Below are 24,403 nucleotides of genomic sequence, written 5' to 3'. Positions count from 1 at the left end.
GGTGTCAGGCTGTGGGTATGTGGGGACGAGAAGACCTATGGCAACTCTGTGCTTTCTGCTCAATTTGGCTGTGAACCTAAAAACTATGCTAAAAAAAATAAAGACCCACTATTTTGTGTGATTATTAGATACCAATAAAAATTTTAAAACCAAAAATAAGTCCACTAAACAAACACAATAAAACAAAAAGCAAGCCCCCTCTCTGACCATCGCCAGTCAGCTTACTGGTAATGAGTAGAGACCATTTGTTGGCTTTGTATTAGGTACCAATGTTTGCAGAATAATGGCCCCTCTCCACAAATGGCTACAACCTAATCCCTAGGAGCTGTGGACATGTCAGTCACGTGGCAAAGGGGGAACAAGGTTACAAGTGCAACTAAGGTTACTAGGCAGCTGACCTTGAGATGGGCAGAGTGTCTGGGATTATCCAGGTAGGCCCAAAGTAATCTCAAGGTCCTTCTAGGTGGAAGAGGGAAGCCAGAAAGAGAGAACCAGAAAGACAGCAGCATGAAGGTCAAGAAAGGAGCCATGAGCCAGAGAATGTGGGAAGCTTCTAGAAGCTGGCAAAGGCAAGAACACTGATTCTTTCTTAAACCATCCAGAAAAGAATGCATCCCTGCTGACACCTTGACACCCAGTGAGAACTTCGTCAGACCTCTGCCCTCCAGAATTGTAAGATAAATTGGTCTTATGTGAAGCCGCTGAATTTATGGTAATTTGTTACAGGAACAAACTGATGTGGTACCAGACCCTGTGCTAAGTGTTCTGCGCATTACCTTGACATTTGCAATAGGCCTGCCAGGTGAGGTGGTAGACAGCTTCCTGTCAATAACCACTCATGGCTCCTAGAAATCTGTTCAGAGAGGCAGTATTCACCAGTCACCTGCTTCCCCGGCCCCCTACTGAGATGCCAGCAGGCATCTTCTAGATCTACTCTTCTTCACTTCTTCCTGCTTTGAGGGAGGCCCTGGATAAACACAGAATAAAGCTACATCTATCTCTCCTTGGTCAATAACCTGTTTAAAAGGTTGCATAATCCCATTCCCCAAATGGCTTCTACTGCAGAAGGAAGCATTTCAAAACCTCCCAAAGGATTTATGCCTTTTCTTGCTTTGGTTTTCTTCTAATGAACCATTAAATTTGTGGCTATTGATCAGTCACTAAATATTCAGTCCCTGATGATTCCACCAGTCAACTCAGCTTACTGACTACCCACTGGGCTTAACTAGTTTGATACGCTAATTTTACGATACACTGTGCCGTCCAGTCACCACTGAAGGGGAATCATCACCCCAGACAGGCACCTCTGAAGAGAGAACATGTGTTTCCCACACTGGTAGCTTACCGAGAGGCTGGCTCACAGAGCTCTGAGCTGGTCCAATGGCATCGTCCACCAGAGGGCTGGGTCCTCCTTCGTTATTCACTAATGGTGTTTGGGGTTTATATAACTTTACACGTTAGAATCAAAATCTCTGTGGATTCTTCAATGTTCTTAGTCTTAATAATCCTCTCCTGAGCCCCCAATCTAGTTTTCCTGCCTCAGTGATCTCACCTTGCACAGTTCATCCCATTTGTAGGGCTTGCTTCATGTCTGACACCTGCCCCACGAGACCTGGACTCTGAAAACAAGGACAGTATGTCCACCCTGAGCCAAATGCACATGGTTGCTCTCGGCATGCGTGAGAGGTGGGTTCCAGGACCCCTGAGGATGCAAAAGTTTCTTATATAAAATGGCATCATGTTTACATGACAATCTATGCACACTCTCCCTCAAGCTTAAATCATCTCTAAATCATTTATGAAAATTAATACCAATGTGAGCACTATGTAAACAGTTATTACACTGTGTTGTTTAGAAATGACAAGGGAAAAGAAGTCTGACTGTTCAATGAAGATGCAATTTTTTTTCTCCAAATAATTTTTTTTAATCCAAGGACCCAAGGATATGGTGTCCTTGGGTCTGGCAGGCCAGCTGGGTACCTAATATCTTTTAGGAAAGGCTTCCTTTACTTCATTACTAAGCTTAATAAGCAGAAGTGTAAGCAACATGAGTGATAAAGCATTTGGAATGAATTCTAAAACCTTTTCATTTACAATGATAAATTATTAGTCATTTAAATTTTTCTTAACTAAACACTGGTGTTCTTTGTTTCAATCTTGTAATTGAAAGAAACTAAAGGTGTTGGTCTACTTTCCTTCCTTGGTAAATGGAGTCTAAGGAACATGAGAAAACTTGAATGAAACAGGCAAGCTGTTTCTTCCTGCGGATAGTCTCATAGCAAATGCTATCTAGGATTCGAAGAGTGCTAGCTCACACTACCATTTCCCCCTCACTTCCTCCCTCCCCACTCGACTCTTCCATGCAGTCATTATGAGTATTTATAAACTCAAGGGTATCCCAGGCCGCCCTCACTGTTGCTTTTTAAATTTGAATTTTAACAGCATTTAAAAGCTGGATGTAGCATCAAAATCCCAGATTTCACCCTTTCCTAAAGTACTAGAAAATAGAGCAGTTCTGAAACCTACATTCCTGAGTGGCAGACATCGGCTAGAGCTGAGACGTTGACAGTCCTTTAGTCAGGCATGGGTTTTTCCAGTCTGCCACAGTCCCCACTAGTCCCCATTGTATCCCTGACACCAACCCCAAGTGTCAATTATTTATCATTAGGTTTCCTCTGTTCTTTAACTGAAAAAAGTGTTAAGAAGAAAGGAAACTCTCCAATTCCACGTACATACCTGCCTGACCCCTGTTCAGTTACTAGCACCATTACTGTGCAGATGGGAGCTTTCTCTGTATGCTTAAACAAAATCCCCAAAGAAGGAATGCACATTTATTCACCTGGCTACAAAGTAGGTATGGTATGGTTTAACAGAGTGAATCATGTTATCACCACTAAAGATGTCACATAATTTACAACTTTGAGCAGTTTCCCTGGGGACAAGTGTGAGAAGAGAAGCAGATGATCTGTGATTTCACCTACCTAAAAGCAGGCAGAGGCAGTGCAGGAAGAGAAATCAATGACCGACTCTAATTTGCACAGATGACGGGAATGGAAAGGGTTTCATTGTGTTCTGTGCATTTCCCTTTATTATCAATGGCCCCAAGCTTAGAACCCTCTGGAGTAATGACTCAGCTCATGCTGAAGCACTAAGACATGACTTCAGCCTCTTCTTTACAAGTCTACAGGGAGGGGGCAGGGTGTGCAGATGGGTGAGTTGGACCCAGCCTGCAAAATCTAGCTAGACAGGAGAATTCTGTAGCATCTTTAAAGACAGAGAGTTTGCACACCATGAGAAAGGATTCTTAGTCATTTTATGGATGAGGAAGCAGGGTTAGGTAACTTACTATTGTCAAGTTGCTAGAAAAGGGAGAACTGGGAATTATACTATATTTTTTTTGGTGGGGTGGATACCAGGGATTGAACTCAGGGGCACTCGACCACTGAGCCACATCGCCAGCCCTATTTTGTATTTTATTTAGAGACAGGATCTCACTGAGTTGCTTAGTGCCTTGCTTTTGCTGAGGCTGACTTTGAAGTCGAGATTCTCCTGCCTCAGTCTCCCAAGGTGCTGGGATTACAGGCATGTGCCACGGTGCCCTGTTATATGATACTTCTGCCTGTCTTCATTTAAGCACAGTTCCTTTTTATACAAGAGGGCAGCAACCCGGACACAGGACTTTAAGATGAATGACCTTTTTAGGTGTTCCTTTAGTTACTGGATCACAGACCTGACCTTCAATTGTCCCGAGTAGTGTGTGTGTGTGTGCATGTGTGTATTGTAGGAGGACTGTTGCTTTGTATTTTGTTTTATTTTATTTTTGCTTATTCAAGCAAACTTCTCATTCTTCAGTCTTACCAACACACTCATCCTCAAACTCAGAGCAGCTAATTCTTCACAAATATCCACAAAGCTTACTTAGGAAAAGCAACATATGTCGGGCATGTAGGAGGCTTCAGGCCAAGTTCTTTCAGACTCCAGTGGTAGCCATAGTAGTCACAAAGGAATCGAGATGAAGTCGCTAGGAACTAATTAGCTGACGTGTCTGGGGTCCTCTGGCCTGTAATCAATCATCACCACTGTTTTCGGACCATGCTGATGATCCCGACCCCACACTTGCTATTTAGCTTAACTCCATGGATGAAGGAATATTCAGGAAAGGATGTTTAATGTAAAGTTTTTCCTCTGAATGATGCAAAACATCAAAAACAAGTACAGCTTGTCATGAGTTAGCACCAGGATATAGCAACAATGCTAAGCAAAATCCCCTCAATCCCTTCAGACTTTCCCTTCAGACAATGCTGCAAAAGGTTTATTGATGTTCTCCACTCAGAGCCTTTTGAAGGGATTTTTCACTGGTACATAAAAACATAAAAGTTGTACATATTTATGGAGTAACATGTGATATTTTGATATACAGATACACTGTTTAACGTTTGAAACAGGTTAAACATATCTATCTCCACCAACATTTATCATTTCTTTATGGCAAAACATTTAAAATCCTTTCACCTAGTTTTTGAAATATACAGAGCATCATTTTATCTATGCTCTTGGAAAGTCGCTGTCACCCCCTGGGCTTGGTTAGCAGGATGGATTATACTATTGTCGTTTACAGAGCATCCCAGCTCTGGGGTAGGTGACTACCTGTGTTTGATCATTTTAACAACAACTCTGTGGACAGCTGGGGGGGTGGGTGGTAACTTCAGTACTGTCATTATTTTCAATTTATAAACAAACAACTAATGGAACTAAAGTGTCTAAAATCACCTAATAGTCAGTGGAACCACAGAGCCAAACCGACATCCACCCAATTCCAAAGTCCTAGTTTTTAGAGACTATTTAAGTAACTGGGAAGTCAATTCATATACTCCATATTTTGGTCTTATGTTTAAGCTTACCAGCACTTGCAGCAGGGATTGAGAACCACGGCCCACCATAAAATATTTATTATCTGGATTTTTATAGAAAACCTTGGCTGACCCTTAGTTACTAGGAATAGTAAACCAAATCCCCAATTTCCCATTCCATCCACTGAGATCTCTGTAGTACTTGCACCAGAAGATTCTATAGCTTCTTTTTGACTCGTGAAAATCTTTCTTTGCATTCATTTATGTACATGGTTCTGAGTGATGACAGTTGGAAATAAATTTGGGAAAAGGAAAAACAAGAGCTAAGGAGTTGTGGTTCTAAAATATCCACCACCTGGATCTCTGCGGAGCTGCTGGTTAACCAAAATCCAGCGAGGGTTCTTCCAGAATCAAGAAGAATTTGGCAAACAGATCTACACTGAGTGCAGACTCAAGTGTCCATGGACCTTTCTCTGTCCACGGTGATGAGGGATTTGAGGGGACTCCTCTCACCAGCACGTGGCCAAACTGGAGACTAGATGGGGAGGTAGCTGCCAGCATGCTAAGCTAGCAGCAACAGTGACAAAGAGGTAGTCAGTGAGGCAGTGAGGGGAGGCCCATCTTATTCACTGTCTTCAATGTAGTGAGGAGTGTTGGGTAATCTTCATGGAACTCAGACATGAGTCATCTTAGCAGCAGGGGGTTCTCATGAGTCATGTAACACCTGCTGGTCCCAAATCAGATCTCTCCACCAGCTCAATGACATACCAAGAATCTTACCAATACCTTTGTCACCCTACCCAGTTTGGATTCAAGCACCAATAAATATTTATCTTACTATGTTATGTGCTCAGATGTATGAGGCATACCAGAAGCAACAAGGAAGAGTCCTCCAAGGCTACATAAGGGCTGGAGGAAAGAGCTGTGGATTCTCAAACGCCCCAGCTCGCCGTGTGAACTTGGGCATGTGCCATCTCCTCTCTGAGCCTGAGGTTCACCTCTAAAAGGGAGTGAGTTGGATACTTCTGCTGTGCCTTCCAATTCCATGAGCATGTGGGGAGAAAGCTCCAACAACAGTGTGAAAGCAATCCTGGAATTCACTGCTGACATCTGACTCATAATTCATGAAGGCTCCTTATTCAATTAGCGTTATAGTAATTACCATCAGTGTTATCACTATCATTACCCTTACTTATGGCACAGATGATAATAAAGGCCAACATGTGTTGAATTCTTGTATGTGACAGATCTTATTTGTTGAAATCTCTAGAATACATGGGAAGAAGACTCTGTGCTCTGCATAGGCCAAAACCAGCACCTGAACTGTTTTTGCAAATAAAGTTTTATTAGAACCCAGTCAAGTCTGTTGCTTTCCTGTTGCCTGAGGTTACTCTTTCACTCTATGAGCAGAGTTGAGTAGTTGTAACAGAAACTCTAAAATATCTGGCCCTTTACAGAAAAACTGCCTACCCCCTCCCTTAGACCCCACAGTAGCCTCAGCAACCTGTAGCCCTCATCTACCTGGCGTCTGCTCACTATTCCTTTGGTTCTAGTCTCCTAGTCTCCAGGAAGTCTCCTGGCTTCCTCTCCTCAACTGTGGTCCCTGTGGTTTGGGTGGAGCTGACCTGCTGCCCATCTCAGGCCTGGAGAATCAGGATACTCTGTCCCATGACCACAATAAAGACCGGGTACTTAGAACACATTGATCTAATAAAAAAATTCTAAGACATTTTTTAGAAATAGATAGAAGGAGAAGCTCTCTTTTGCAGAGGTTTTTGAGCTACTAGGATAGAAGTCCAGAGCTTCCAGAAGCCTGCATGAAAATAACGTGCCTGTGTTTGAAGACAGAGACCTGGAGAGAAAGTCCTGACGATAAGAACTTAGCCTCTGGATTCAGCTTTGTTTGAAGTTACCTCTAGACTTTTCAGCTAATAAACTAATACATGTTTAATTTAAGCCAGATTAAGTTAGGCATCTGTCACCTGCAAGCAACTAAACCATAATAGTCCTTTGAAATATACATAATTACTTTCCCTATGAAGACTGGCCTGCTCAAAGTCACATAGCTAGTGAGTGGCAGAAGCTAGAACCCATGGAGCCCTACAAGATGAAGGGGTCAGCATCTAGAGCTCTCCAGAGGACCTGGCTAGGATCAGGAACAGAACCAGCAGGTTATTTTCCTGTCTTTTAAGAGGAAGCCTTCCAAATCACATTGCTACTCTCCAGAGGGCAGTTCTTTGGGGACCATCCTGTTTTCTACTTGTGACTGTCCCATGACAAGACCCAGTAGAGTACTGGCCTCTCATGTGGTAAATTAGAGGAAGTTATAATAAAGAGTGGTGCCCAACACTTCCCAGTCCTTCACTCTTGCCATTTAACTACCAAAAAAGTAAGAGTATTGGGGAGAAAGTTGACTTCTTCTGTTGGGGTATTTGGTCATCCAGCAAGCAACATATATAACCAGGCAGCCTCAATGTGGGGAGCAAGGTTGTGGGTTGACATGCTTCCATGGCAAGGACTGAGTTAGGGTGGACTTTGCTCAAGCACAGGTTCCATGAAATAGCATCTTGCTGGAACCACACATCTCCCAGGGCATTTTCTTATATTCTACTTTGAAGAGAAGGACAGAATCCAACAGGAGACCTTGCAGAGAGATCTTTGGTTGGTATGCAGCTCACCTTAATCCATTGAAGGTCTCTCTAATGAGGTCTGGGGCCATACAGACATCCTAGAGACTCAAAGACCCTCTATCAGGGCTGCACCAATCTCAGCACACCAAACCAAGACAAGAGAATGAATTTAAGCTCCGGAGAATGAATTCTGCTACAAGTGTTAGTTAGATGGATGGTTGGATGAATGGATAATGAATGAATGATTAGATAGATTTAAAAGAGAGGGATGGACAGATGATAGTAAACAAAATCACACACTTATTACATATACAAAGATTGCAAGTAATATTTCTGGAGGAATTGCAGAACATAGTTAATGACAGTGGCTTCCAGGGAGATTGAGGACATGGGTTTCTCAAAGAAGAGGGTGACTCATTGATGATTACATAATTTTTAGCACTGTTTGAACATTTTCCCACATACACTCATTACTTTTCAAAGTCAGGATTAAAAATAAAAAGAAATTACCAAAAATGTATCTAATGACACAACTCTGTTGGGGTTTGATCATCTTTCAATGATCCTAAAAGTTAAATGACCATAACCCCATGTCCTCGGTCCTTCTGGTTGGGCTTTCTCCTCAGAGACTTGGTGATAGCATCCATTGTAGGCATTCAACGTGGACATGAGCTCTCTGCTCATGCATCACTTCCCTAAGCACAGAGAAGAAGCAAGAGGATCTGGCTCACGACAAGCACACATATTTCACAGGGCCTGCTCCTTTAGGGGAATGCCCTATCTCAGTGCCAGTCCAGAGGCAAAGGGAAGGGGGGGTCACAAGGGAATCCAAAGGTCCAGCTCCAAAGGCCCCATGGTCCATCTGGGCACAGCCAGGACAGGACAAGACATCCTTGGCACAGAGATCAAAGAGTTGACCACAGCTGGCCTCCAGGGAGCTCGAAGTCCTCAGAATGGTCTGAGCTCTACATCTGCTTTGCTATAGCCAAGGGATCAAGTTTAAGACTTCAAGGGAATGGGATGTGAAACAGACCTGTCCAGCATAATTCTGAATTACTCTGCACTCCCCAGTCCTGGACACACACACACACACACACATACACACACACACCATGCGACGACCTTAGTCTTGCTTTAAACCAAGTTCTGCCACTTCCTAGTTTATGATCCTTGGCAACTCTCAAATCCTCGAGAGCCTCAGTCTCCTTATCTGCACTTGGGAAAAAAGACCATAGAGAGGAGTAAATTAGGTACAATAATTTCCATTAAGTGTCTGCTTCTTAGTAGCAATCAGCACTATCCTTTCTCCTTTCCTTCTTCCCTTGGGCCATCTCAGAAGTGAAGGAATGTTCTCTCAAGGCTTCATTGACTGAAAGAGACAAGACAAGACTCCATCAAAATGAACTTTCCAACTTCCTAGAGAACTCTGCAGACTCTAAAGTGACACTTGGCATCTCTCGACTCTTATATAACAAGTTACATAAGGGTCATCTTGGTCCCCCGTGTGCCCTCTTGGATTACGGTGTGGAGGCTAAGGTCAAAAGGAAATTATGTAAGCATAATCCTAAGAAATTGACAAAGCAGCGACCTATTCAAGAAGCCAACCTTCAGTGTGTTCCTGGGGATTTCTCAGAGGCCAGAAACTTCTGTGGAGAAAGAGTTGAGTCTTTTTGGTTGAGAGGGCACTGTGGAAATATCTTTGAAATGGTTCATCAGGATACCAAATCATCTGAATAGAGGCTGGGGCTGCTCTCGAGCAGGCCTCAAGCAGTTTTTAACGTCTTCAGCAGGTGTCAGACTCAAACTAGAGGGCAGAGCGGAGGGCAGAGAGCCTGACGCTTGGCATTAGCAAAGATGGAGGGAGGAGAGATTGGGTGGGGGTACTGTGCCAAGGAGCATTAAGCATTTGTTAACTGTCCACATTAGTAAATGAAAGCATATTTCAACTACTAGCTGCACCTCAGCCCTGGAAGAAAGGCACTTCTGGAATTGTCCTATCAACAAAAATGTTAGAAACTATGTTAAAAACTCACATGTAGAGAACACTACAACCAACCAACAAAACCTTCTCATCTAACTTAGAAATTGAAGGAAAGCAAGTGAAAAGTTTTTTTTTCAGTACTGGGGATCAAATCCAGGACCTCATGTAGGCTAGGCAAGTGCCCTACCACTGAACTACATCCCCAATCACTTAAAACATCAATTTTTGCACATCAAATTGACAAAACATTTTTTAAAGTTGATAACATCTATGATGGGTAAAGCCATGAAATTTTAACATAGGAGTCCAAACTGGTATTGGGAGTGGGGGGAATCTGGTAGTTTCTATCAAAATGTAAAGTGTATGATATGATTTGATGCTCAAAAACAGTTTTCTTAATATTTTTCTAGAGAAATGTGTGCTTATAAAGATGTCTATTTTTTGCAGAATTCTTCGCAGAATTGTTTGTAACAGTAATAATTATAAGTAATTATATTTTTATTCAACCACCCGTTTTGCTGATATAGGGGTGGTTGAATAAATCCTGATATATTTTGATGCCATGAAAGACTATGGACCAGTTTAAAAGATTGATATAATACTGCATGAACTGATGCAGAAAAATATCCAAGACATATCTTCAATTATATATTCATGTACCATGTGTGTACATGAACATTTATACTGCATGGAAAGAGAAGTAAAAAATTTGTCAGGGTTACCTCTGAGAATGGAAGAAGATTTTGGAGGCAGATGTGTAAAGACAGCTTTTTATTTTATAGGGGTTTTTCTGGTATGTTTTACTTTTAAAACAATGCTGTTTGTGTATCACAATGAGAAATGGTGAATCAGCCATCTAAAATGGAAGAGGATGGTACTTTTTTTTTTACTGCAAGAAAATAATAACATTCGAAAATATGATTCTAAGAAGCTATCATTTACAAAGGCTGTTTCCAGGAATGTGATAAGCTCTGTGTGATGAATTTACCTCCAAGCTCACCTGGTACAGATGTTGACAAAAGATAACCTTTTGCCCCTAATGATTCCAAGGTTTATGCTTGACAGTCAAAGCAAACAATTTGTCCAGAAAAGGATAGGTTCTCTCTTAGAGGGACGATTTCCCTCAGTGGAGTGGGTACCATTTTTTTTCTTTCTTTTTGTTTTCTTAACAAAATACAACATATTAATTTCTAGGATGGCACTTTTTATTATCTCCTTTAAAGTTACAGAAAAACCCATCTCTTATTCAATAAGAGGCAGTTACACCCCATTCACACTGGAGTTCATACCTCGGAAAATTCTGGCCCCAGGCTGATCCTGGTCGCTGATGTTCAACTCCTCGGAGGTCTTTTCCCAAGGGGACAAGCACAACTCCAGAGCAAGGCTACAGGTGGGACTTCTACCACTACCCTGCTGTCATGCACAGAGAGCCTCAGACAAGGTGCAAGAACCAGGAGGTGTGTCAAGAGTGATTTCCCATCTCCAAACAGGGACAACCATTACTTGTGCACCAGGACCTGGCCTCTCCATTTTCACACACACACTCACACTCCACACACACACACACACACACACACACACACACACAGATCGGGTATATTTGAAGGATTGATGAAATTCACAAACATTGTGAAATCTCTCAGCGGCTTCTGCCTTAAACATCTGTTGCAGTGCCCAGATGACCAGGTGACCATTTCACGGCACATAAAATGTTTGGGGGACCCAAAGCACATAGCTGAGCCCCATTAAGAATTCAGATATTTTTTTTTCCATCAGTAAAAAACCAATTTTTTTTCTTACATCTGAAGCCCGAATATGAAGAAAGTTATTAATATGTTCATTCATTGATATTTTCACAGATATTTTCTGAGCTCTGGGCTTGGCTCTGTTTACATTCTGCAGGTTCCACAGCGAACACCATAGAGGCTTCTATATCAAGGGAGGAGATTATAAACAAACAAATGGTTATAGCCCTTTGGGAATAAGTACTGCACAGAACTGCAAAGAACCATGAAGCCATGTCACCATGAGTGGGATCGTAATAGGTATGTTTAATATAAGGGGGTCAGGAGGGGACATTTGATCAGTGACTTCAAGAAAGTGAGAGTAGGACTGTAGGGAAAATATTCAGAGAGGGAACAACAAGTACAAAGGCCCTGAGACAGGAGAAAGTTGGACACATTTTAGAAACAGAAAGGAGGATCTCCTCACCAGGAGATGCACAGGCAAAATCCTGTGAACACAGGCTGATGGAGCTGTGGGGCTGTCCCCCTAATGCACATTGAGACAAACTGTCCTTACAACTCAGACCCCTGCAGACCCTCACCCACAGCCCCTGGTTAAGAGCCTCTGTTCTACTCTACCCATTTTTGGCATGTGACATGGCTTCATGACTCAAAAAGGTCAAATCCTGCCGACACGCCTATAATCCCAGTGGCTCAGGAGACTGAGGCAGGAGGATCTCAAGTTCAAAGCCAGTCTCAGCAACTTAGTGAGGCCCTGAGCAACTCAGCAAGACCTTGTCTTTAAATAAATTTTAAAAAATGGGCTGGGGATGTGGCTCAATTGTTAAGCACTCCTGGGTTCAATCCCTAGGACCAGAAAAAAACAAAAAACAAAGTCTGAATCCTGGCTGCCATCCCTCATGAGGCAAAACAAAGACGAAAATATAGTCAAAGCTTTTCTCTGGAATTTCTGAAAGAATGGGAGATCTTTTTTGCTACCTGGGCTTGAGAAATTAACCTGGGGCAACGAAGAGCTCAGACCTCGCCTGCTCACAGGGGCACAAGAGAGGCGTCTGGAGTCCTGAGCACCCTGATGGGATCAGCTTCCACTGCACTCTGGGCTGGAAGTGACCTCGAGGCACTTTTGGTCCCCAGAGGTAGTAAGAGAATTGGGCCATTCAGCTTAGCCTTGGCAGCTCTGCTTCTAACAGGGAGCAGATAACTGACATGGAGTTTTGGTTTGCCTCTAAGTTGAGCTTTGAATGTCCCAAGAGTACAATAATCATAATAGTAGTTATTTTAAGTACCATGCACAGGCTGATTTAAGGAGCATATTGGGTCCAAGCAACCCACCCCTCCATGCTCAGCCTGTTTCTCATGCCAGCGTCACGCACACCACCACAGGGCTCTCAGTGTTAAGACCATCACACCTAATAACTCTCGCTAAGTACCAGGCTTCCCATTACAGCTGCGCCATAAAACACTTCATAAAACGTGTGGACCTTGCTCCTGCTTTTGCAAGCCCGGCCACACCTCCCTCCTTTCTCCCCTTGGCTCTGGGAAGCACTACTCAGCTCTTAGAACCTCTATCCAATCCTGAGAAAGCCCAGGGCCCAGGCCTGCCCCTGCACTCTCTGCAGAGGAACCGCCAGGTGACTTCATCCTCTGTTCTCCAGACGCCAACTGTGACACCATCCAGGCTGGCTGGAGCCTCTGCTGACTGGCAGGGGGACCAGGACAGAGGCTGGCAGGGGCGAGGGGGAGCTGAAGGTTACCTCACCATGTGTACTGTGACAGTACCCATTCTGGGTCAGGGACCACAGCCAGCAGGGCCAGCTAGAACCTCCTCACCCATCAGATTCTGTCCTTGTTTCTTAAAAAAGAGAGAGAATGAGAGATGGTTGTAGTATATGTTTTTCAGATTACATAAATAATGTGTTTTTTTGTTTATAGAAAGAATTTTAAAAAAGAAAAGAAAGTGAAAACCACCAGTCAATCCCATAGCCTGGAAAATCAAAGTAATAGCCAGTGTTTATACCAAGGATTGTTTTCAATGTTTATACTTACTTAAACTCATTTATGCATTTAAACCTCCCAACCACTCAATAGGGTTGACATTATTTTAAGATCCATTTTGCAGATGAAAATACAAAGGCACAGATAAAATAAGTACTTTGCCCCAGGCCTCAAAATTATTAAGCAAAGGAGCTGGAATTCAAACAGCCCCATGGTCCTAACACGTCTTTACCCACTCACTTTCCCCTCGACACGTCCTCTTCCATCCCTGGCCGGCTGCTCCAGCATACAGCAGTGACTTCTCCAGCCTTAGATTCCTTGGGTTGTTCCTTCTCCTGCCAGCTTTCCAACCTTTTGGAAGTTTCCCTGAGCACCACACACTCAACAAGCTGACGCCTCACCTGGCAGAGAACAACGCCAATTTTCAGGCAACTGGGGCTGGGATGAGCATCTAGTGTGTGCTTAGGGCTGAGGGGATGCAATGATTGATAGTAAGAGGTGTGATCCAGAGGAAACAATAGCAACTCATGACTGGAGGCAGGACCAGACTCTAGGCTCCTATGATTATTTTACTCTTGGGACATTCAAAGCTCAACTTAGAGGCAAACCAAAACTCCATATCAGTTATTTGCTCCCTGTTAGAAGCAGAGCTGCCAACGCTAAACTGAATAGCCTAATTCTCTTACTACCTCTGGGGACCAAAAGTGCCTCGAGGTCACTTCCAACCCAGAGTGGTGGAAGCTGATCCCATCAGGGTGCTCAGGACTCCCTGTATTCACTGGGGATTCATAGGAGACATTCAGTGAAAGAAAGTGGGAGGCCAGCCCATGGCACCTCTTCTCTGTCATAAAGAAGTTAGGAATGGCTTTTTTGGTGAAGTAGCAGCAAAGCTGAGACTCTGGGCTGACTGTGACTGGACGAAGCAGAGAGGAGGGGCAACGCTCAAGCCAAGACACAGGACAGGGCTCCCCACTGCCAGTGACGTGGACCCAGGACGGAGGCGGACCAGCTGCTTACAGCAGAAGCTCTGGAGGCAGGGGCCAAGCTGGAAAGATCCTTAGTGTTGGAGAGTGGAAATGCCTCAGTGCCCAAGGAAGGAGTTTAAACTTCTGAAAAAGATAGAGATTTGGGAGTTAGCTACTTCAAGGCTCTAGTGAATGATGAGAGGAGAGATGGCTCTCCAACTGAGAGAACAGACAAGAGAGATGAAGTCTAGATCTTACAGAAACAGCTACTTCTAAGGGGAAAGAAGAATCCACAAAGACAGGAAGGAGCCACCAGACAGAGCAGCAGCACGAAGCTATCTTACAGAACAATTTTCCAGGGCTTTTGAACATACCAATAAGTGACTCTCCTGGTCTGCCCTAGCCCGACTCACTGACGGCTACTTTGAGTCCCTTTCTCTATCCCAGAGGCCTTTAGACCACTTGAAAGACAAAAAGGGATTATAAGCAGATTTTGTCTCACGTGCAAAGTCCAATTCACTAACAGTGACTGCTCGGAGCAACGTGTTGAGAAGGATTCTGGGGCTTAATCCAGATTCAAAGAGAATGAAGTTTGACCTGAAACCCTATGCAACTTAGTGACACCCTGTCTCAAAAAAAGGCAGGGGATGTAGCTCAGTGGTGAAGCACCCCTGGGTCCAATCTCCAGTGCACCCCTCCCCCTAAAGTAGAGAAAGAATGAGATCTGTGATTGACTAGCAATATCTGCCAGGAACACAAAACCGAGGCATGGCCACCTATGTGACCATCTTTGCCTTCTTGCTTTCATACTCTTGCATTCACTTGAGTTCTCAGCTCAGGGCTCATTTAGAGCAGAGATAGTCATATTCACCTTTGTGCCAGGCTCTGTGCCAGGTGAGCACTGTGTACACAGTGATCCCCCTGCTCAGCAAATGTTTGTTAAATGAATGATCAAACTCATTTGTCCCTAAGAAAAACAAAGGCAAAGAAGCTGGTGACTGTGAGCATTTGGAATGCATGGGTGGCAGGAAGGGCCTTTTGCTTTGAAGTCAGCTTCCCATATTGACCTTGCCTAGGGCCAAACCCCCGTGAAGGTCTGTGCTGCCCTTGGATGAACTCAGGCAGCTCTTGTTCTATGAGCTGAAGTCAGACATACCCCCTACCCCAGCCCACCATGCCGTGGCCCTGCAGGAGTCATTACCAACACCGGCTAACGAATCCTGGAACTGATGGGCAGAGCCTCCCTCGGATCGAGACTGACGACTGCCAAAGCATTCTTTGGGCATCTGTTTTTTACATGAGAGATGGGGTGCAAACAGCATATGGGATGTTTTTGGCCTTTCCTGGTGCTGGTCAGAGAACTGTCTAGAATTGGGCTGGGTTGATAGACACATTTCTGGAGGTCTCCCCTCATATTGATGAGCAAACCCTGTACTTCCTCTTTCTTGTCTCCCAAGCCTCCATAGGGCAATTGCATGTAGTGTATGTTCAACAAACAAGTCAGGAACATTACATTTAAATAATTCCTCACGTAGGTGGGGGAGGAAGGCAAACAGGTGAGAAATTCTGCTCCAATTGAAACAAGTGAAGCACAAAGAAGAAGCCATGAAGTACCAAAGGGACCTATTGGGACACATGTCAGTGCTTCTAGAATTAAGAAGGCAAAGACTGCCAGGTGTGGTATTGCATACCTGTAATCCCAGTGGCTCAGGAGGCTGAGGTAGGAGGATTGCAAGTTCAAAGCCAGCCTCAGCAAATTAGTGAGGCCCTGAGCAACTTAGTGAGACCCTGTCTCTAAATTAAAAGATTTGTAAAAAGGGCTGGGGATGTGGCTCAGTGGTTAAGCACTCCTGGGGAGAGAGGGGGGGGGAGGGAGGGAGGGAGGGAAGAAGGGAAGAAGGAAGGAAAGAAGGAAGGAAGGAAGGAAGGAAGGAAGGAAGGAAGGAAGGAAGGAAGGAAGGAAGGAAGGAAGGAAGGAAGGAAGGAAGGAAGGAAGGAAGGAAGGAAAAGGCAGAAACTAAAGGAATCAATTGAAACAGATTCACAGAGAGAAGAATTTAAAGGCCACAGGCAGTCTTTGGGTAGAGAGGCAGAAAGGGAAAGATAGGTCAGACAGGGGAAACCCAGAGCAAATGTTCCAAGGCAGGATAGGAAAGGCAAGGTGGGACCCCGGTGGGACCCAGGGGTGACACTGGAGCATCCAGAGCAAGTTCAAATCTTTGAATGGAGGGGGGCAGGGGCGGGGAGGTACTGCCGGGACCCTGGCAGTGAGGTTTGAGTTCCAAGTTCAAGTATGAACTATACAGATTGAAATAAAGATTAAAAACTAGGGTCAATCAAAGGGGAAATCAGGAAGGAATCCAAGCTGAAAGAAAATCAAAGACCAACAGATGGCAGGGAGTAATAAATAAAAGGAAAGGACAGATGGGTGACAATTCTTTCCGAATCCTGACAGGCATGGATTCTTGAGGTAGACTATAGCCTCCCAAGCCTCATCCAGCAAATATATGTGCAGGGCCTGGGAACCAGTAATTCAGGTGCCCTCTGTCAGGAAACCTAAGAAGCTGTCTGGCTCTTCTCAGCTCCCCTCCTGTGTCATTTATGACCTTCGCTTGGTGAGATAAAACCCGGAGAGAAGGGCCTTTCCTTCCAGGTTCTCCGTACCCTTTACTTGGGGGCAGCCATCCTAGAGCTGAGAAATCCTGGTCTGTCCCACAGCAAAGCCAAGCATCTATAGAACTCAAGTTATAGGAAATCAGGTGCTTTCGTTCCCCTCTGGGAACATGTGGCCCAGATCTTCCATTTCCATCATGGGCCTCCACAGGTCCTTAGTGGCTGCAAGCCTGGGAGGGGATTGAGATGGTAGCTCAGGGCGTTTGTACTCAGGGGGCTTAAGATACAACAGCTGAAAGTGACCTTACTCTGTACCATACTTCACTTTTTCCAGCAGGGGGCAGAAGTCTCACAAGGTAAGAGATCCATGCATTTAGAGTGGTCGCCAACATGGGCCCTAGAGAGAGATCTAGATACAAATTCTAGCCTCGCTTTTCAACAGTTAAGAAATTTGGGGTGCATTTCTTAAAGTCCCCGAGCCTCAGTTCTTCCCTCCATGAAATGAGAGCACTGAAGTGGGGAGCACCCGTCCAGAGGGCTGGGTACAGGGCCAGGTACCTCTATAACCCTCATCTCAGATGCAGCAGGCGAGAGTGGGGGCCCACCACTGGTTTTTAGATAATGCAGATGGATGATCACCTCACAAGAGGACAGCCCCCCAGCCCTGGAGGCCGTGTGAGCCTCTGCCCTCTGTTCTTCTTGTTCCAGTTCCTTATTTATAGATGCAGAAACAATGAGACGCTCACATGTTTCTTTGTTTTCTCCTGCAGAATGTGGGGGCTGAAGATGGGATCTACACTTACTGAGTATCTAGAGTCCAGCGAGGTGCTTTTATCACTGTGGCCAAAACACCTCACGTCAACAACTTAAAGGAAGAAAGATTTATCTTGGCTCACGGTTTCTGAGGTTTCCGTCCATGGTCAACTGGCTCCCCTGCTTTGGGCCTGAGGTGAGGCAGAAGACCATGGCAGAAGAAAGCTACTCATCTCAGCTTGGGGACAGAGACAGGAAGGGCCCAGGGACAGAAAGAGTCCCCAAGGTCACATCCTTGGTGAACTGCTTCCTCCGGCCATGCCCTACCTGCCTAATTTTTACTACCACCCAGTAGCTCATTCAAATTATTAATCCATCCAATAGACGAATCCACTGATGAGGTTAGAGCCTCTGAACATGGCAGCATTGCCTAACACTTGAGTTCTTGGGGGACATTCCAGATCCAAATCCTGGCAGCACGTCATAGACTTTGTCTCTTCTAATCCCCCAACAACCCAACAGGTACAACTGTTAGCCTCGGATTAACTGAGAAGATAAAGAGGAGCTGAGATATGAAACATCCCCACAGTCACACAGCTGATAAACTGCAGAGATGAGATTCAAAGCCAGGTTTCTCCAACCACTTCATGCTCCTTCTTGGCTCCTGACTTGAGCCAGACCTCAACCCCAGGCCCTGGGGATCCTTCTAGAACCCTCACTGAGATACATTTTATCCCAGCTTTTCAATTTAGGACTCAAGAAGGCTTAGATGAGCTAACAAATCCTTTGATGATTTACTCACATATATCAAGCCTCACAGAGACAGGCAGATGCATGGCTGAGACTTTGGCTTCTCTCTGATCTAAACCTACCAGGCACTGATGACCCCTTAACTCGTGGCCAGAATGCCATGGAACAAGCCTGAAGATTCTATTCTTTCGAGCACCCTAAACCTTAACCCACCACCTCTCCAAGAGAACAAGCTACAACCTGCCAACATTTTCACTTCTTTTGAGAGAATAACTTAAAAAGTGAACCTATCTATACACTAACCTCATCCAATAAAATCAGTTGACCAGGTCTTCAATTGAGAAACAAATAATAGTAATAAATTAATAATAGCTGACATTTATCAACTACTCGCTCCAAACCAGATACTATCCTCCATTAACCCAATGAAACAGATATCATGAGTTCCACTTACAGACAAGAAAACTGAGGCTTGGGGATTAGGTCGGTTAATCAAGATCAGGTAACCAGAAACTAGTGGAGGCAAATCCCAACCTGGAAGGCTTTACTGGGGGCCCATGCTCTATCCTCTGAGTGAGGCTTTCTCCAGGAAGGTTGGGAGCTTCCCATTCCTGCTCACCTCCCGAATGGCTGACCACACACCTCTGCTCTCCCAGGCAGCTCCTTGGTTTCTCCTGGGACTGTGGACTCTGTCTTTAGAGCACTCTAACGCAAAGCATTTTCCTACCAACATGAACATGAGCTCCCCAGCCTTTCCCCAACTCAGTGTGTGCCCTGAGGAGATTTGAAGCTAAAAACAGACTAATTTTCCAGTAATATTTTATGACCCAAGATACAAAATATTATTGGGAGTATATGAAGGTATATTTAAAGACAAATAGAAAAATCACAATCTAAAAATTTCTTAAGAACTGTATATTGCATTGAGGAAAAAAAAAAAAAAAGACACGAAAGTTCCCAGAGGCTATTTGTGAGTGGCAGGAAGGTGTTGCTTTATTTTTCCTTATCGAGTCTCGCCTTTATGTTCAAACTTTCCACAACAAATATGAATTCATATCTATAATCAAAAACAAAACAAAAGTTTCTATGAGAAGCCATTTCACCACACTCACACACAGTCTATACGACCTGGAATAAAGACGAAGAACAACTTGATCCATAAGTGACCTCACTGTCACAGGTTTCTCCTCCTGAGTGCACACCTGGAGCCCTGGTTATGAATGCCCACCTCCAGCAGCACTTCTGGGTTTTCAAGCCAACTTCTGAGAGTAATGGGAGCGTGTCAGAGTTGGGAATGAGTCCCCTCAACACATCCATGGTCCCTCCCAGTCCAGACCACAGCCTTCTGCAGAGGGAAGGCTTAATTGACGAAAACTCTGTGACACAGCCCACACTCCTCCTGGGTGGCAGACAGGGCAGGTCAGCTCTTCGTCCCCCTCTGCCTTGGCCAAGCCTCGAAGCCTCAAAGAGGAAACACCTTCATCCTGTTGCAGAGTCAAACCAAACTTTCTAGAAACCATTCCAAGGCTACATCCAGAGGAGCCAGCTCAGCCACATCTCCCTCCTCCAGAGGACACACATTCCCCTCCTGACACTCTCCCCACACCTAGGATGTGGCCGTCTCCGGTGCTGCATCAAGGAGAGAGGGCTGCCCTCATTCGTAACTCACCTCGTGGGCACATTTCACTATAAGGTTCAGGTGAGATCCCGTGTGGCTAAACTGCCCTGCATGAGCAATAAATGGGAACCTGGGGCCTGAGACCGTGATGTGGGGAGGAGAGAGGAGAGAGATGAGCAGGGAGCAAGCAGTCCTGTCAACACCCTGGGGAGGTGGCTTCCTGATGGCAGATTCCCAGTGCAAACTATCCCAGCGGGTGGCATGGCCAAGGGATGGCAACAATAACAACAACAACAATAATCATTTTGAGACCAACCCTTAAATTTTAATACCTTATCTTCTTGATTTCAAGGCAGCTGGGTTTTTGGTTTGGGTTTTTTGTTTGTTTGTTTTTGCATTTAACATGGTTGAAATTGTGATGCATATTATGGTCAGTATATACATTCAATAAAGTGTTTCTCTTTTTTACCCAAGAAAACTATTATTAAAATTCAAGCTCAGCTTACAACCCAGGGTGATTTCGTATGGATCAAGTGCAGCTGTTGAAGAACCTCTTGAGAGAGACAGAGGAGGCTGCCCTGACTTCCTCCTTCCCTTATCTCCTTGATTGTAAGGTCGCCACTGTCCCAGCTGTTCATACAAATACACAGAAGCAGTATACCCACTTGCTCATCCTCCCAGGGTGAGCAAATACTGCCTCTCCCAGGAAGCCTTCCGGCTTAACTGAACATATCCAACTTCCCCGTCGCTCTGTGTGATGTCATCCCCTTCCCCCCCTTAGACTGTCCCCAAGGCCAGAATTGGTCTGTTTTTTTCCTCACTGCTACATTACCAGTTAAGAACACAAGAGAAATTTCAATAAATTCTTGCGACATGAATAAATATCTCTCATAGAAGACAAAATGTTTGATTCCCACTCCAATGATCCAAAGTTTTCAATCATTCTTAACAAACATAGCCAAGAGTAATGGTGGGCATGAGCTAGATCTTCAGAAGAAAAGAAAGTCTTGTCATCTTCCTACCATCTCTGAGCCATGTTGATATTTAATTGCACATTAAGTGATATTTAGGCACTTACAATTATTTGTGCTCCTGGTGACTCTTTCTTGCTCCTATATGAATTATAAACCAAAGTCTCACATAAAAAGATATTAGTAAATACAGAATATGACCACAGAATTTCATTAGAAACTAAAATACATTTTAAGCTTTAGGGAAGGAAGGCTTCAACAGACGGGTGTTAGAATAATGCTACTCATTATTAGTATTCTATAAAACCCCATGATCCTATCAACCACTGAGAACAACTTCCCACCTAGAAAACCTTGGAAATAACTGCAGGCATTTTTAGTTATCACGACCGGGGGAAGAAATGCCACTGGTGGTATTCACCAGGATGCTACTAATCACCCCCACAACAAATGTCAACAGTGCCAACAGGGAGAAACCCTACCCTAACAGATGTCAGAGGAGGCAGAAGAACCAAGAACAGGCCCCAGGCAATTCCCCCCACCTTTCACCGACCACCCTCAGCTGCCCCTCTGCCTCACATCTGAGACTGTGCATCATCCACCGAGGTGCTTGTCCAACCCCACGTCTACGCAAATACATGCCAGCAGACAGGCCCCACCAGAAACACAACACATCTTCTGGGGATCATTTTATTCTAAGATATACATTCTCCTCCTATTTTAACATTTCTGAAGTTGTAGTGTCTTCTAATTAATGTAGTTTCCCCCAAAAAAACTGCTGTTACAAAATCAGTGGATCCTCTTAGAGGTGATTACGTGTTATATAGTGTAAAACATTACAGTTACATAGGAATAAACACACATAGACGATAGAGAATGATATGAAATCTGTTTGGTTCCCAGTGATAAAACAGGCCTTCAGAGAACTTCTCCCTTGCCTGGGCTCCCTCAGCCAACGTGAGTTCCCATTGTTCCGCCTTGTTGATAGGAAGGTTTCAAGCACAGACTCTACTCGAGATGAGAGAAGACCATGGCCAGAGGATCTGTGGATGAGACTGGTCATGGGGGCTCACTTTTAAAACCTCAGCATCATCCACCCTGGTCTCCTCCTGACCCTTGGTTCTCCTCACATTTACACTCCCTAGCCCTTTTCGGCTTTAACTGGCACCAACTCAGGTGACTTGGAACCCATGAGGCTCACCGGGAAAGATACACCATGGGGCCTGCCTGCAGAACATGGGAGTTCCTTCCTTCGGAAGGAAGCCAGTCACAGATCAGGCTTAACACCCTCACTGATTGTTTCCTTGGACAAGTTAGGCCACCGTGGCCTTGGCTGTCTGTGTGGAGGGTGGTGACACTTTCCACCAAGTACTGTTTTTTTCTCTTTAAATATAAACAAAGTAATCATGTGGAATACACAATGCATAGCCCACTGCCCTCAACAGCTGGCTTGGTCTCCAGAGCAGGCTGGACGATACCCAGGATTCCAAGACCCCCGCAGCACTGTCCTCAGCCATGCTGCAGGAGTTCCTGAGCAGATGAAATGCCACTGAATACACCTAGATTGAGACCTCCATGACTTTTTTTTTTCCAAATTCATCCTCATGAACCTATCATCAGTGCATACCATATCACGAATTGATTTTTAACAGAAATACTGTGGAAATGTGCTGCTTTGGTCTATCAGATTTAAGGGGATAAGGTTATTCTTAAACCACTGGTATACCTGGATTACAGAAAGGCTTAGATGGAGAAAATTCCCTAACGTTCCTGTGCCCCATGGTCACGCAGTACCTAAGACTGCTAAGGCTCAGGCAACCCGGGGCTCACCTGGAGGTCTGGCCCAAATGCCTTTGGTGGGGACGCGAGGGGGTACATTCAAAGACAACTACTTTGGATTAGGAACATAATGGGTCTCTTCTCTCTGCACAGGAAAATTCAAGGACCCTTCCCCAACAAAACCACTGTTCATTTTATTAATAAAAATGTAGAAACCATTCTTTTTATAACAACACGTGTATGTGTGTGGATACATATATATATATATGTATATATATGTACATATATATACATAGATAGATATAGATATAACATTTGTTTATTCAGGCAATGATTAACTTTTTCTTCATTCAATTTGCACGTTAATTTGCACATTTTTATTGCAAGCATCACTTGTTATAAAAAAAGGTATGTGTTTTAAAAACAAATTCAACCCATATTTAACTTAATTTTAGACCCCTACTGAGACAGAAAAACTAAATAAAATTATTTAAACCTGACAGGAGTGTGCTTTGTACAAACAAGTGCATTTGGCTATCAGGGTAGCAATATTAACCAGATTTAGTCTTTTGGGAAATAGGAAGTGTTATAAATCTGTTTGTGTACATGGGCCCGGTGACCCCATTTTGGGAATATGGTACATGGAACAATCTCCAAGAAAAATAAATGCAATAGAGACCAAAAAATGGTCATTTGCAGCCCATTCATAAAAATGAGAAAACTGGAAGCAGCCCAGTTCAACCAGTGCCAAAAGGTTAAGCAAATGACAGCAACAGTGCAGGTGATAGAGTTGTTAACAGATGTCATTTGTCATCCATATTCCCATATGGCAACTGCATGTCCTCAGAGCTGAACACAAAGCAGATTCTATACACCATCCACACAATTTAACTGCAGACAGAACAATGCCCAGACCAGAGGGAGTTTAGAATAGAATTGCACAGTAAACAGTTTAAGTTCTTTTTCTTTAAAAAAAAAAAAGATGAGGAAGCAGCCTAAAAACCATATATGGGACTAAAGTTACATAAGACGATCCCAAATACATATTGTTGTATACTATAATGAGAAGGAGAGGCACCTATATATTAACCATGGTTACCTCTGGTTGAAGGAATTGCAATTGATTTTCCCCGATTTACACTTCTGTATGTTAATAATTCTCTGAAATGTGCATATAAAACTTTGATAATCAGAATTAATATTCTTTTCTTAAAAAAATGCAACTGAACAAATCAGGAATCTGTTTTAAATAGACAAAATATAAGCTAAACAAGTCCTTTATATTGTTGTTAAAAAGGGAACATTAGATTTTTCACAACTTCACATCACCCACAGGATCAAGCTACTACTGAAAGCCCTGGCCCAGAGTCCAGCTTGTCCATACTCTGTGCTTTTTGGTTTCCTGAGTCATTGCTACCAGCACATTCTTCCTCGTTGATAACAGTTTTGTTTATCATCTTATTTTACTTCTGAAAATGGAAGCCAACATGTAAAATATGGAATACTTGACCACTGACCCAATTCTAGTAAATCCTCAGACTATGCCTAGAACCTAGCGTACATTCAATAGGTTTGGTTGAAGGACTAAATGACCGAGGCCATTTTCTTTTTCCAACTATGGAGGAGAAGGAAGAGAAATCTGAAGAGTAACTTAAAGGAAAGAGGAAGCCGATGGACTTTTTATACCTACACTCGGAGAAATATTTAAAGAATCCTGAGGATAACATTTAACCTTAAGGATTTAGTGATACTA

The 24,403-nt window shown here is 43.9% G+C and overlaps 1 protein-coding gene across 2 annotated transcripts in view; it reads right to left on the bottom strand.

Annotated features, from left to right (window-relative positions):
• Positions 1-24,403, bottom strand: part of SLC1A2 (solute carrier family 1 member 2) — a 122,782-nt gene that overhangs the window by 60,530 nt on the left and 37,849 nt on the right. The gene's annotated exons all lie outside the window — the stretch shown is intronic.

This window comes from Sciurus vulgaris, assembly GCF_902686455.1.
Source record: "Sciurus vulgaris genome assembly, chromosome: 11".
In the NCBI taxonomy this organism is placed as follows: Eukaryota; Metazoa; Chordata; class Mammalia; order Rodentia; family Sciuridae; genus Sciurus; species Sciurus vulgaris.
This window is presented reverse-complemented; position numbering and strand designations above follow the sequence as displayed.